Source organism: Panthera onca, chromosome A1 (assembly GCF_046562875.1).
Source record: "Panthera onca isolate mPanOnc1 chromosome A1, mPanOnc1 haplotype 2, whole genome shotgun sequence".
Taxonomy (NCBI): Eukaryota; Metazoa; Chordata; class Mammalia; order Carnivora; family Felidae; genus Panthera; species Panthera onca.
In genome coordinates, this window is record NC_138339.1 from 157,354,677 (window position 1) to 157,367,984 (window position 13,308).

The window sequence follows — 13,308 nt, forward strand, 5'->3', positions numbered from 1 at the left end:
TTGAAGGTGGCACAGTGGCTTGGCAGGCAGAGAACACCACTGTGAAACGCGATTTCCAGCTGTCAGCCGAGCATCCATGTGTGTTGTCAGAATGCGAAATGTATGGATGCCGAGAACTGCCTGTCATAGGTGGGTTTGGGGTCAGCAGGGTTGTCGGCCAAGCACCTGGAGCCTGTAAGGCGGACTTCACCTGCCTAATTACAGATGTCCGTCTAGCCACTGGACTTCTCCCTGGCTGCAATTATGGCCTTTGAAGCCACTATACTGCCAGGCGAACTAGAAAGACCTAGCTTGCACTGCAGAAGGACCTATTTTGTTTTTATTTTTAATTTTTTTAGAACATAAATCAAACCAGAGTACTTTCAATTTCCTTCCCATACTGCCCGAGGCCCTCACCAGACTGTCTTGCCTTAGAAAATGAAAAATGGTAATTTCTTGGTTTGACTGGAGGAAATAAGACCCTCTTGTGATCTGTTTCCCTTGTATCAATCTCTCCTTTGAGGTTAATTTAAATCAGCCTTACACTCTCTCTCTCCTTTACTCTCTTCCCACTATTTTTATTTGGAAATTATATATTATATATCATGGGTCATATGTACCTATGATCCAGATAGAGAAAAAGCACATTTCTGGTGCCTTTGTAGTCCCCTGTGACCCTTTGCTGATCTTGTCTTCACCATTTATCCCCAAAGGTAAGTACTGTCCTGAATTGTGTGTTGTTTTCTCCCATTTCTTTATGATTTGACCACCTGTATGTATGTTTCCTTAAATAATACATTGTGTGTTTTTTTTTTTTACCTACTTAAATTTCTTTTTTTTTTCTTTTTTTTTTTTACTGTTTATTTATTTTTGAGACAGAGAGACAGAGCGTGAGTGGTGGGGGAAGAGTAGAGAGAGAGAGGGAGACACAGAATCCGAAGCAGGCTCCAGGCTGTGAGTTGCCAGCACAGAGCCCGACGTGGGGCTCAAACTCACGAGCCGTGAAATCATGACCTGAGCTGAAGTCAGACGCCTAACCAACTGAGCCACCCAGGCACCCCTGTTTTTACTTACTTTTGAAGGTTTATTTAAGTGGTAACATCCTATGTAAATTCTTTTGTGGTTCATGCAGTGTTATATTTTTGAGATTCATCCATATTGATGTGGGTGGCTGTAGTTCATTCATTTTTTATTCTATTACATTAATATATTAAAATTCATTTAGGTGTTCTATTCAGGATACCTGGGTCGTTTTTAAGTTTTTGCTATCAGGGACAATACTGTGTTCTGGGACATACTTGCTTCTACAGTTTCTTTAGGTTTCTTTTCGTGTGGAAATGATGGCTCAATATTTTTGTGTATGTTCAACTTTACTAGGTAATGATAAATTGTTGTTCAAACTATCATGCCAGTTGCTGCTACCACCAGATATGTTTACGGTTTCCAATCGCTTTATAGCTTCATAGTTGGTATTATCAGACTTTTACATTTCTGCTAGTATGGTGGGGAATGCTTCCTCGGAGTTTTAATTTGTATTTCTCTGATTATTAGTGATATTGAGAAACTTTTTATGTATCTACAGGTTTTTGATCACTCCTGAAAGATAGTTGTTCGTTACTTTTTAAACTTTTACATAGCTTTTTTCTAAATCTTATAGCTTCAGAGTCAGTTACATTTGTTGTCAATATCTTCCCCTAATGTTTATATGAGGCTGATATTTACATTCTCTCTATGGCCATCTGGTAAATAGAGATCCTAGGAGTGAAACGTGTGGACCTAGAACATGTCATTTCACACGGTTGGGCTTCTGTTTCTACTCAATCAAGTGAGCGTCCTGATGCATTCCCATCCTACTCACTAACATAGAGTGATGGCAGGAGGGGTTTATATGCATGAAAACCCACTTTGAAAGTAAAGCACCATACACATAGATGGAAAGTGTACTTTTTTCTACATTGTCATACAGTCTTCATTTCTATACCATAACATCTTCTCTGGAAATCTTTTTTGTTGTTGAGTTGCTTTTTTTTTTTTTTAATTGCACTGGGTGCCTTTTGAAATTATATATATATATATATATATATATATATATATATATATATATGTGCATGCAATAGAAAAATATATACAAAGAGTAGAAAGGCCCTGAACTCATCCCTCAATAAATGGTCTCCTCCTTGTTGGGGTCAGTAGCTCAGGATCAGTTCACTTTCAGTGCCATTAAAATAAAAGCTGTTTTATTTTACCACTTGTGTACACATGGTAAATGCTCAGTAAGTGCCGTTTGAACTGTTGGTAGGAATGTACTTGGAGTTGCCCCTGACCCAGAAATTCTTCTGTAGGGTTTTCCCACTGGCAAAGACAAATTGCTGGATTTGAAATAGCAGAATATTGGAAACAAACAAAAATCCTACAGCTAAGGGGCATTCCGTACCCTCCTGTAATGGAATAAGCAACCATTACAAATTTTCAGGCTGATTTTTATATATTAACAGGGAGAGATGTTCAAAACTAATGGTTGAGTAAAGTAAGTAAGTTGAAATCATAGATATGGTATGATCGTGCAAAAAGAAACACACACACATATATGTGCTGGACATGTGTACACACACAAAATTTTACCTCTGACAAGTTGGAATGGGAGCAAAGGACTCTTTTCTGCCCCCATGTCCTTTTTATCTTGAGAATATATTTGTAATCTGCTCATCTGCACTCCTCACCATGTTGTCTCCTAGCATACATGACTACTACCTCCTCCGTCACATTTGCAAGTTTCACCCCACCCCCCCCCCCCGGCCATAGCACCCCGAGACCCCTCCGCCAGGTGCAGCTTGGCCTCATTTCTGAAGCCCCACAGAACTCTCTGACTGCACAGCTTACCAATACATTAGGCCTCTCTTAGGTTGTTCTCTGCCTTATTTCACGGTTATCACTGCTCTTCAAATAGACTGTCAGGAGAGAAAGTGACACTGTACGAGGAGACATCAAGTTGCAGCCTGAGGGGCAAGGATCTCTTTGCCTGGCGCTTTGGGCTGTCTGTGCTCCTGGAGCTGAACTTGAGTCACAACCTCTGAGGCCCATTCCCAAGGGCTGCTGTGCTGGGAAACGTATACTACCTCATCCATCCCCTTACAGATGATAGGAATAAGGACACAATACCCAGGGCTTTGCTTGCTGCTAGGACTCAGGGCAGGCAGCCAGTTACTAAAGTCAACTGTGTTCCAGCTCCCAAGACTTGTGCTTGTACACGCTTGTGCACATTCACGTACACACACATTCACATGCATTCACAGTCACCTGTGTGGTGTGCCCCTGGGCTCCAAGCTTGCCAGATGCCATGTCCTCCGCAAGCTCTTCAGAAGCCACATTGGTGCTGGAAACACAGGCACCCTCCCACCCCAGGTCAGAGCGTGATGGATGAGAACAGTTTTGCAAAGAGCAGCCTGCTGGGGCTCTGCTGGAGGAGAAGAGAGAAGTTGGGGACAGTGTGTGTGGTTTGAGGAGCTGTGAGGCTGTGGGAGAGGGCGGCCGGACCTGCAGTTTGTCCCATTAATGTGTGTTTGGGGTTCCTGAAAGGCGGGTGTGTAGGATTAGGCTCCCCATTTCCTGATATCTCGTTAGCATTCAGCCTAGACCCTGTGGCTACTTTGTTTGGAAGAACTTGACTCTTCAGGAAAATGGAGGGTCTTAAGGCCACCCGCTCTCTATATAACACCTATACAACATGGCCCTTGGTACTTCTCACATAAAGATAGGAAACTCACCTGCGTCCTCAGGGGATTAAAGTTTAGTCCTGGAGGCAGCCTTGTCTGCAAACACAATACCAGGGTAAACTAACACTTGCAAAGGCCTGAAGTCTTCTCCATTATTCATCTCCACAGTCTGGAGTGGTGTCTGACCTCCCTGCCTCATCGGTTGGTTGAGTGCTCATTGGCCAACTCTGGGGATGCAGAGATGAGGCACATGACTCTACTCGCAAGGATCTCAAGCTTTTAGTTGTGGGAAAAGGCATTACAACAGTCAGCGCCAGAGTGTCATTGATTTAAGACTTCTTCCTGTTCAGGATTCATTGAGGCTTCAAGGATGGGCTGGCCAACCCTACCCAGCTTGGAATAGAGGCTTGGAGGCAGAAATGGGCTTTCCCTGGTCAGGAGGGGACAAAGGGTAATGGATGGCAGGCTGTGACTGTGTGGGAGATGGGCTCTAAAAGGTGGGCAGTAAAGAGAGAGAGACCGGTGTGCCTGGCAGTCCTGGAGCTGTGAGGAAGACAGAGTTCATGCATCCTAGTATGCAGGAGATGGGCCAGTGGAAAGCCCGAGTTTGACTGTCACTGGCCCACCTAGACTAGCCTCTCACTGTTCTGGATTTCAGTTTCCTTACTCGTAGATGGCAGCAGTAAAACCGGCCTTCCTGCACCCACTTTTTCAGTGGAATATGAATCTCTGATTGTTGTTTAGCTGGTGAGAGAATAAGCTAGGATTTGGCAGGGGTCTGATGGTTTTCCCCCGGAGACAGCTGCATTCTCTTCTCTCTGCCTGCTTTCTGTACCGGAAGAGGCATCCTCAGCATCATACCCATTGGCCTAGGGGCCTTGACTCCTCTGACACTGTGTGAAAAATTTTATGTACATTCTGGACACGTGTTTTAAAGGCAGAAGGTCTTTGCTCCGGTTCTCAGAAGAATTCAAGACCTCAAAAAGCTTAACAGGAGCTTCTCCGGAGAGTGGTGTTGGGTCCTCCCATGCCATCCTAGAAGGACTTTTCTTCTTGTGCCCCTCCCCACCTCTCCATTTTAGGAATGAACTATGTGACACAATAGACTATTCTAAGCAATTCTTTTTTGCTTGGAAGAAATGTACAACATTGTAATAGAACTATTTCTAAAATGTAAACTTGGGTGCCTTCTCAAGGAGAATGTATGGAACATCACCGACATGTTTAGTATCTTGGATGCTTATAGGAACATCAGTTATTGGCCTATACTTTCCTAAGGATCCCAGGCTGCTTTGTTTTTAATTGCACTCCTTGTTTTCATAGGTCAAAGAGTTAAAAAGAGATATCTTAATTTATGTAGAATTGTTTGTGTAGAAGCCCAAGGATGGCTTCAGCTTCTCTTTTGAAGTGAAGTGTTGTTTTTGTAAGCAGTACTTGCTGCTTGGGCAATACAGCCAAGTTCTAGACTCCAGAGCAGTGGGTCTTGAACTAGAATGTGCATCAGCATCACCAGGAGGGCTGGTGAAAGTACAAATAAAGCTTGCTCTGCCTGACCCCCAGCGTTTCTGATTCTGTAGGCTTGGGATAAGGCTCCAGAACTTATACCGTTAACAAGTTTGCAGCCCAAGGGTCCTGGTCAGGGGACCACACTCTGAGAACCACTGCTTTAGAGTAGTACTCCTTAAACTTCAGTGTGCATGTTCAGTGTGCCCCTGGGGAAGCTTTTAAAATGATTTTCTGATTCAGAAGGTCTGGGTTTGGACCCGAGATTCTGCTGTTTTCAACCAGCTTCCAGGTGAGGCTGGTCTGTGGAAGATGCTTTATATAGAAAGACTTTTAAGCAGTGCTTCTCAATTCAGACTGCACATTAGAATCACATAACGAGCTTGTGGAAAAATGGGGAAGGAGCAAGAGGAGGAGGGAGAGAAAAAGTTATCTCCCCAAATCCAGATCTCTGGGAGTGGAGTCTGGGCTCATCAGGTGATTGGATATGCACTCAAGGTTAGAACCAGGTTGTCAAGGTTGTGAAGTTGCTGAAAGTCCCCTAATTAAACGAAGTGTTACAGTTTTGAGTATTTGATAGACTAGTGATTGGTTTCCAACCGTGGTTTCACAGTTCAATCATCTGGAAAGCTTTAAAAGATATTGGTACATGGATTAAATAATATGTTTGGGATTTGCTTTAAAACAACATGGTAGTATGTTAACTAACTGGAATTTCAATAAAAACTTAAAAATGAAAAACATGGTGGTGGGGAGAAATGGGTGAGATTATTGATCTGTGGTATTCCATCCATAGCCACCAGCTGCCTGTGACTTTTTGATTGAAATCAACTAAACATTTTTAAAAACTAAAAAAGCAGTTCCTCCACGAAGTGTTTTAGTTTTTTTTTTTTTAATGTTTATTTATTTTTGAGGGAGAGAGACAGAGCATGAGCAGGGGAGGGGCAGAGAGAGAGGGAGACACAGAATCCGAAGCAGGCTCTAGGCTGTCAGCACAGAGCCCGATGCGGGGCTCCAATCCACGAACTGTGAGATCATGACCTGAGCCAGACTCAGACGTTCAACGGACTGAGCCATCCAGGTACCCCTATCATGAAGTTTTTTTAAAAGATCCGCAGGCATTAGGGGTGGGGCCCAAGCCTCAGGGGCTTTTGGCAGCTCACCAGGTGATCCCACGTTTCAACCACTGGACTAATTGAACAGGTGGGCTAAGGCATAATGAGAGCCAGCTGTGTTCTTGACTCTCACAGTCTTGGCTCCATTGCTTGGTGCTCGTCTTCCCCCTCTCCTCTGGTTAATGAGGGTGGAGATTGTTGTCTTGTTTTCCTCTCAGACATGTAGCAAATCTGGAGAAACAGAGTTGAAAAAGCTTTGAAAAATAGGAAGCACTGGGTACAATAACAGGTTTGTTACTTTGCCTTGTCTTCCTTCCTCCCACCCCCAGTCTGGCTTCAGTGAGGCCTTGGAGTAGGGTTGCAAGATACTGCAAATAAACATACGGGAGCCCCAGGTAAAATTTAAATTTAGCTGAAGTACAAATTACTGTTAGGATGTCCCTGGAGGGGGACGGCCCTCTCGCCAGCACACAGGAAGAAACATCTCCAGCGGGCCAGAAGAAACTGAAGGGCAACCAATCACCGAGCGCCAGCACAACCCAACAGAGAGCCCCTAGCGGCTCTCCAGAACAACTGAAGTTCAACCAATTACCGAGCAACAGCACAACCTGGCAGGAGAGAAAGACCCACCTGAGCCTAAACCCGGAACTGCTACAGCTTAAAAACCCTACCCCACCATACCTGGGTGTGACTTCCCTGATTCCCTCCTTGAGTCATGGAACCTCGCCTGGAACCTTAGTTCCCAATAAGGCCTTATACTGCAAAAATTGTTTTTGACTCACACTCCTATCTTTACCCCGCACAACGCCTGACATTAACAGTTACCTTCTAATTTTTTAGTGTCAATATGTTCCATGCAATGTTTGGGACGTATGCATACTAAGCACTTGTTTGTATTTTATATGCCTTCGCCGTTGGGCACCTCTTTCCCTGCCACAGCCCACAGTAGGCAGAGGGCCTAAACTTTGTAGCAGCACATCCATGGGGCTACCTCTGGTTGGAGATTTTGTCTGTTAACTATTGCTACAATTTGAGATCGGGGTAACAGAGGGGATTGGAGGATTTGCTCTTCAAGTTCAACGAAGGAATAGCCATTTATGTAAATCTTTGATTTCTTTCATCAGAGGTTTATAGTTTTCCTCCTATAGACCATGTTAATATTTTGTTAGCTTCATATTTGTTTATACATGAGCATTTTTTTGGTTTTTGTTTGTTTGTTGCTAATGTGTTTTTAATTTCAAATTCCAATCGTTCATGGCTAGGATATAGGAAAGCAATTGCTTGTATTAGGCAATCTTGCTCTAATTGCTTATTAGTTCCAGGGTTTCTTGTCATTTGGGATCAGCGGTTCCCAGAGGGTGGAGTTGTGGAGGGGGGTAGTAGGGAGGAACGAGCAGGTAGAGCACAGGGGATTTTTAGGGCGGTGAACTATTTTGTATACAGTAATGATGGACACGTGTCATTATATTTGTCCAAACCCATAGAACATAATACAGAGTGACTCCTAAAGGAAGCTGTAGATGCTAATGTATCAATATCGGTTCATCAGTTATAACAAATGTACCACACTAAGACAAGATGTAAATAAGAGAGGAAACTGTATTTCTGGGGACAGGGTGTATTTCGGAACTTTGTACTTCCTGTTTAATTTTCCCATGAAACTAAAACTACTCTAAAAGCTATTTCAAAGATGATAGAGGGCCTTGGTGAAATTAAGGTGCACAGGGTCGGCATCTAATTTTGAGTCATATCAGCTGAGAGGCTGACCTGCCACATTATTTGATATTGTGATGAACCTGAGTTTCTTCAGTTTCTTTCTTGGTGTTTAGGCTAAGCATGCTGTGTGGTTTTTTTTTTTTTCTCCCTGTCTTTGAAGACTTTAGTGTGTTTACAAGTGCTAGCCTGTGTTTCTAGAATAAGAGGTAAAGAGATTACAGTCATGGTTGCAGCGTTCCTGAAATTAAATGCCGCATTAGAACCCGTGTCACAAGGAGAGTGGCTAGGAAGGGATGGAAGTAGTGGAAGCCTCCGTTTCCCCATCTGAAAATGGGGATGGCAATTCTCTCCTCAGACTAGAGTAATTAAATGAGGTAAATTATGTAAAGTGCTGGGCACAGTGTGAACACTCAGTGATTACAAAGACCCAGGATCTTTGAAAAGAGTCACCCCAGGGGACCAATGGCACTTAGGAAGAACAGGCTTTCCAGAAGATGGGGAGTGAATGTCCTATCCCCAGAAGCATTTGGGAAAACAGTGGACCTGGGGTCCCGGTTGTCTGGGACGTTGTGCAAGGGACTTCTCAGAGAGTAGAGTGCCTCAGGGCCTTCCAGGTGATTCTTGTCTTGAGATCCTCCGGGGTGTCCTGCTCCTCTCAGAGGGAATGCCATTGGATGTGGACTGAGACAGCAGACATCCCATGATGGAACCACAGAGATGGAAGAGACCCTCTCTGCCCACCACCTCCTACCCCAAAAGAGAAAGTTCTCATTTGTGAATGGCTCTGCCTTTGAGAGTATTTCATGACCTCCATGATGAGGTCAAATGGAAGGTCCAGCAGGTTCACACACAAGCCTGCAAGTGGGGCTCGAGATTTTTGTCTGAAGGTCCATTTGCCTGGGTAAAACCCTTTACCTGTTGGAGATTAAATGCTTTGAGACCCCTGGTTAGATAATCCAGCACTGAGGGAAAATATGAATAATTGCTCTATTGCTTTGTACTTCTCTTGATGGAAATTAAATCCTGTTTTCTCAGCAGCAGGGTGATAAAAACATTTTCTGAGGAGGAGTTGGTGTTCCCCACCCCCCCTGAGTCCTTGAGAGCTGGTTATTTAGTGGCATCTCTATAGGAGATTAAAAGGAATTCAGGTAAACAGCTGAAGGGTTTACATGGGACTTGGTTTTGAAAGACATCCCAGGGGGTGTTTTCCTTTGCAGAGATGAGGGTGCACAGCAGCAGCTGTGGAAGCTGGGGCATTTGTGAGGAGCGGACGTCTGTGCAGTCCCCTCCCAAGACCGTGCCCAAGCTATGGGGATGGGCCTTTATCATGCCTTGCTGGAATTGTCCCCTTAGGCCTGAGATGTTTGCTGTCTGGGTCTGGTGACCAAGTGGAGAAGGGGCCACCAGAAGACCTTGGACCAGCTAGACCAGTGACCCGCAGAACTCCTTCCCTTGTTACACAGATGTGTTGACCACCTACCTTGTTCCAGGCACTGTAGTAGACCCTGGGGCTGGACCCTGGACAAAACACAAAATCACTGCCCTCGAGCGCTTACATTCTGGTGGGGGAGACAGACCGCGAACAAGATGAGGGATCATTACCTAATTGTAACTGCTAAGGAGAAAACATTAAGAAAGTGGGATATGAATTTTAGGGGGTGGCGGACCCTGAGATGTTAGGGGACCAGGGAGATCTTTGGGTATATTCCTGAAGGAAATCAGGGGATGAGTTCTGCGGAAATGGAAGAAGAACATTCTGGGCAGAGAGAACAGCAAGTGAAAGACTGTAAGGGAGTCTGTGTGACTGGTGCAGAGAGAATAAAGAGGCAAAGGATAAAAAGCAAGGTCAGAGGGCAGCAGAGAGTCCACTTACATAGGGCTTTGCAGATCACATTTGGGACTCTTGCCTTTGCCCTGAAGAAAGGTGGGGGGAGCGTGGGGAGCCTGGAATGTTCTGAGCAGAGGAGAGGTGATCTGGGTTTTAACAGGATCCTTCTGGCTGCCGTGCACGAGTGGAAAGCAGAGGAGCAAAGGCAGAACCAGAGTCATGAGTCAGGCCAGCAGTGGAATGGTGTGGCCTGGATCATGGTGGTGAGGATGATAAGGAGTTGCATTTGGGATACATGTGAGCATGTAAGTTGAAAATTTTATTTATATGTTGGAAGTTGCAAGATAAAAGGAGAAATCAAGGATGATTCCAAGATTTTTGGTGTGAGCAATTGCGTGGATGGAGTTGGCCATTAACTGATATGGGAGAGCCCGAGAGGGGTGGTGGGTATTTTGGAGCTCTGCCTTTGTTATGTTTTAGTTTGAGATGTCTGGGAGATCTTGAGGGTAGGCATCAAGTAGGCCACAGGATATATGGCTCTGGTGCTCAGGGGAGATGTCCAGGCTGGAGATATGAACTGAGGAGTCAAGAGCAGGTAGGCAGTCTATGCAACTGTAAGTCTGGAGGAGAGCTGGAGGAGAGCGTGACACCTGGGAGCTTTTTTTTTTTTTTTAATACTTATTTATTTTTGGAAGAGTACAGCAGGGGAGGGGCCGAGAGTGTGGCGGGGACAGAGAATCTGAAGCAGGTTCTATGCTGACAGTAGCGACCCTGATGCAGGGTTTGAACTCCAGAACCTCGAGATAATGACCTACAGGGGGTTTGGGCAATGCCTGGAGGGTCGAACTTAATGAGTTGTCAAACGCCTCACAGCCATTATGGAAAGCGAATGACATAACATCTCTTCCCAGTTAAAAGTGTCTTTTGTATTTCCCACCATGTTAGCAGATACCTAGTCCTCAGAAAATGCTAAATTAAGGTTTGCTAATTAATAGTACAGTGGGTAGATTTTATAATTTCAAAATTAAGCAATTTTCTACTTTTTGGTACCATGGTGGGAATAATCTATGGGTGCTTGAAAATCCATTTCTGCTTCTCTGATTTTGGTCCCTCTAGGGAATGTGAGATAATAATGCATGCTTCTTGGGGTGCCTGGGTGGCTCAGTCAGTTAAACACCAGACTCGATTTTGGCTCAGGTCATGATCTTAAGGCCCTTGATTTTGAGCCCCCCATTGGGCTATGCTCTGACAGTGCAGAGCCTGCTTGAGATACTCTCTCTCTCTCTGTCTCTGTCTCTGTCTCTCTCTCTCTCCCCCATCTCCCCCCTTCCCTACTTTCTCCCTCTCTCAAAATATATAAATACATAAACTTAAAGAGTGCTTGTTTCTCTGTACAATGCTGAGTATGAGAGGTAGTAAGAAACAATGACAGTGGCTCTGAAGTCATGAGTGGTCTAACTCGTCTCCCTACTTCCATTCCCCCTCTTATTTCATCTTCCACAGTCATGCCTGATTAGTTTTAAATGCACTTCTCATCAAATTACTCTACAGCTTAAAATCCTTCAACAGTCTCCTATCACCTGCAAGGTACAAATCTACATTCCCTTATCAGAATACAAGCCCTCCATCATCCCTGTGGTTCTTCCCAGGTCACTTTCAGCTTATCCTCACCTCAGAATTCATAGTTGAACCACACCATTTCACAAATGGACCAAGGTGCCCTTAGGAGCACTAGCTCTTTTATTATTTGTGCTTAAGTCGATTGCATTGCAGCTTGAGATCCTAGATTGTGTCTTGTGTACTTCTTCCAATACTTTTCAGCCATTTAGGATAAATTTTGTTGTTCTTTTCTGCCTGCACCTGTGTGGAGGTGCCTACACCTCCAGCACCTGCCTACACCTCCAGCTCATTTAAGACTGTATTTCTTTTTAACCGCTACAACTTTCCACACTGACCTCCTATCAGTTGGGCTTTCCTACTGCTGGTCTTTTGCATATGTTATTCTTTCTGCCTGGAAAACTGTTGTTGGCCAGATCAACTTCTGATTCTTCATGTTATACATTGTCTCTTGTGAATATCATACTGCGGAATTTTTTTAAAAATCCAGTCTGATAGTTCTTGCCTTTTAACTAGAATATCTCTATCTACTCACATTTAATGTAATTGCTGATATATTTAGATTTAAACCTAACATTTTATTCTTTCTACACGTACCCTGGTATTTTAACCTCCTTTCTTGATTTTTTTTACCATTTTACTTTTGCCATTTACTAGTTTGGAAAATGTCTTTTTTTTTTAATTTTTTTTAAACGTTTATTTATTTTTGAGACAGAGACAGAGCATGAACGGGGGAGGGTCAGAGAGAGAGGGAGACACAGAATCTGAAACAGGCTCCAGGCTCTGAGTAGTCAGCACAGAGCCCGACGCGGGGCTCAAACCCACAAGCTGTGAGATCATGACCTGAGCCGAAGTCGGACGCTCACCCGACTGAGCCACCCAGGCGCTCCAAAATGTCTTTTTCTCTTAGTAATTACCTTGGGAATTAACAGTTAATTTTTCAAACTTTCAAACTTTAAAGTTTAATCAAACTTTTACCCTCTTTTCAGATAATACGAGGCTCTTAGAATAATTACATTTATTTTCCCCATGCTCATCTTACATGCTATTTATTGATGATAAAAATTTTAATTAAAGGAGACTATAAAACATCATTGTTATTGTTTTACATAGCCAATATTTTGTTGATAGTACCACATATTTACCACTTTCTTTGCCATTTGTTCTTTCTTATACTTCAAGTCTATCATTTAGGATACTTCTGCCTAAAGTACGTCCTTTAAAATTGCCCTTATAATTCACATTTCAGTATGCTGATGGCAAACACTCTTAGTTTTTAAAAAAATATTTTGATTACCTTTCTCCTTGGATGATTTTGTTGTTTTCGTTGGTATAGAATTCTAGGTAGGGAGTTATTTTCTTTTGGCACATTAAAGGAAAAATTCCACTATCGTGCATTGTTCTCACTGAGAGGATACCCGTCAGGCTGTCATTATTGAAGGTAATATGTTTGGCGTTATTTCAGGATCCCTTTAAGATTTTTCTCCTTATCTTTAGTGGTGTACATTTTAATAGTATTGTGTTAAGGTTTGTCTTTTTATTTTTCCTTCTTAGTACTGAATGAGGTTTTAAAGTTACCTATTAATGTCTTTCAAAAGCTCTGGAGGGGCACTTGGGTGGCTCAGTCTGCTGAGCATCTGACTTTGGCTCAGTCATGATCTCAAGTTTTGAGCTCTGTGTCAGGCTCTGTGCTGACAGCTCTTTGGATTCTGTGTCTCCCTCTCTCTCTGCCCCTCCCCCGCTCACGCTCTGTCTCTCAAAAATAAAAAGAGACTCTTAAATGCCGAGAAAAAACTGAGGGTTGCTTGGATGGGGGTGGTGGTGGAGAGGGGAAAAT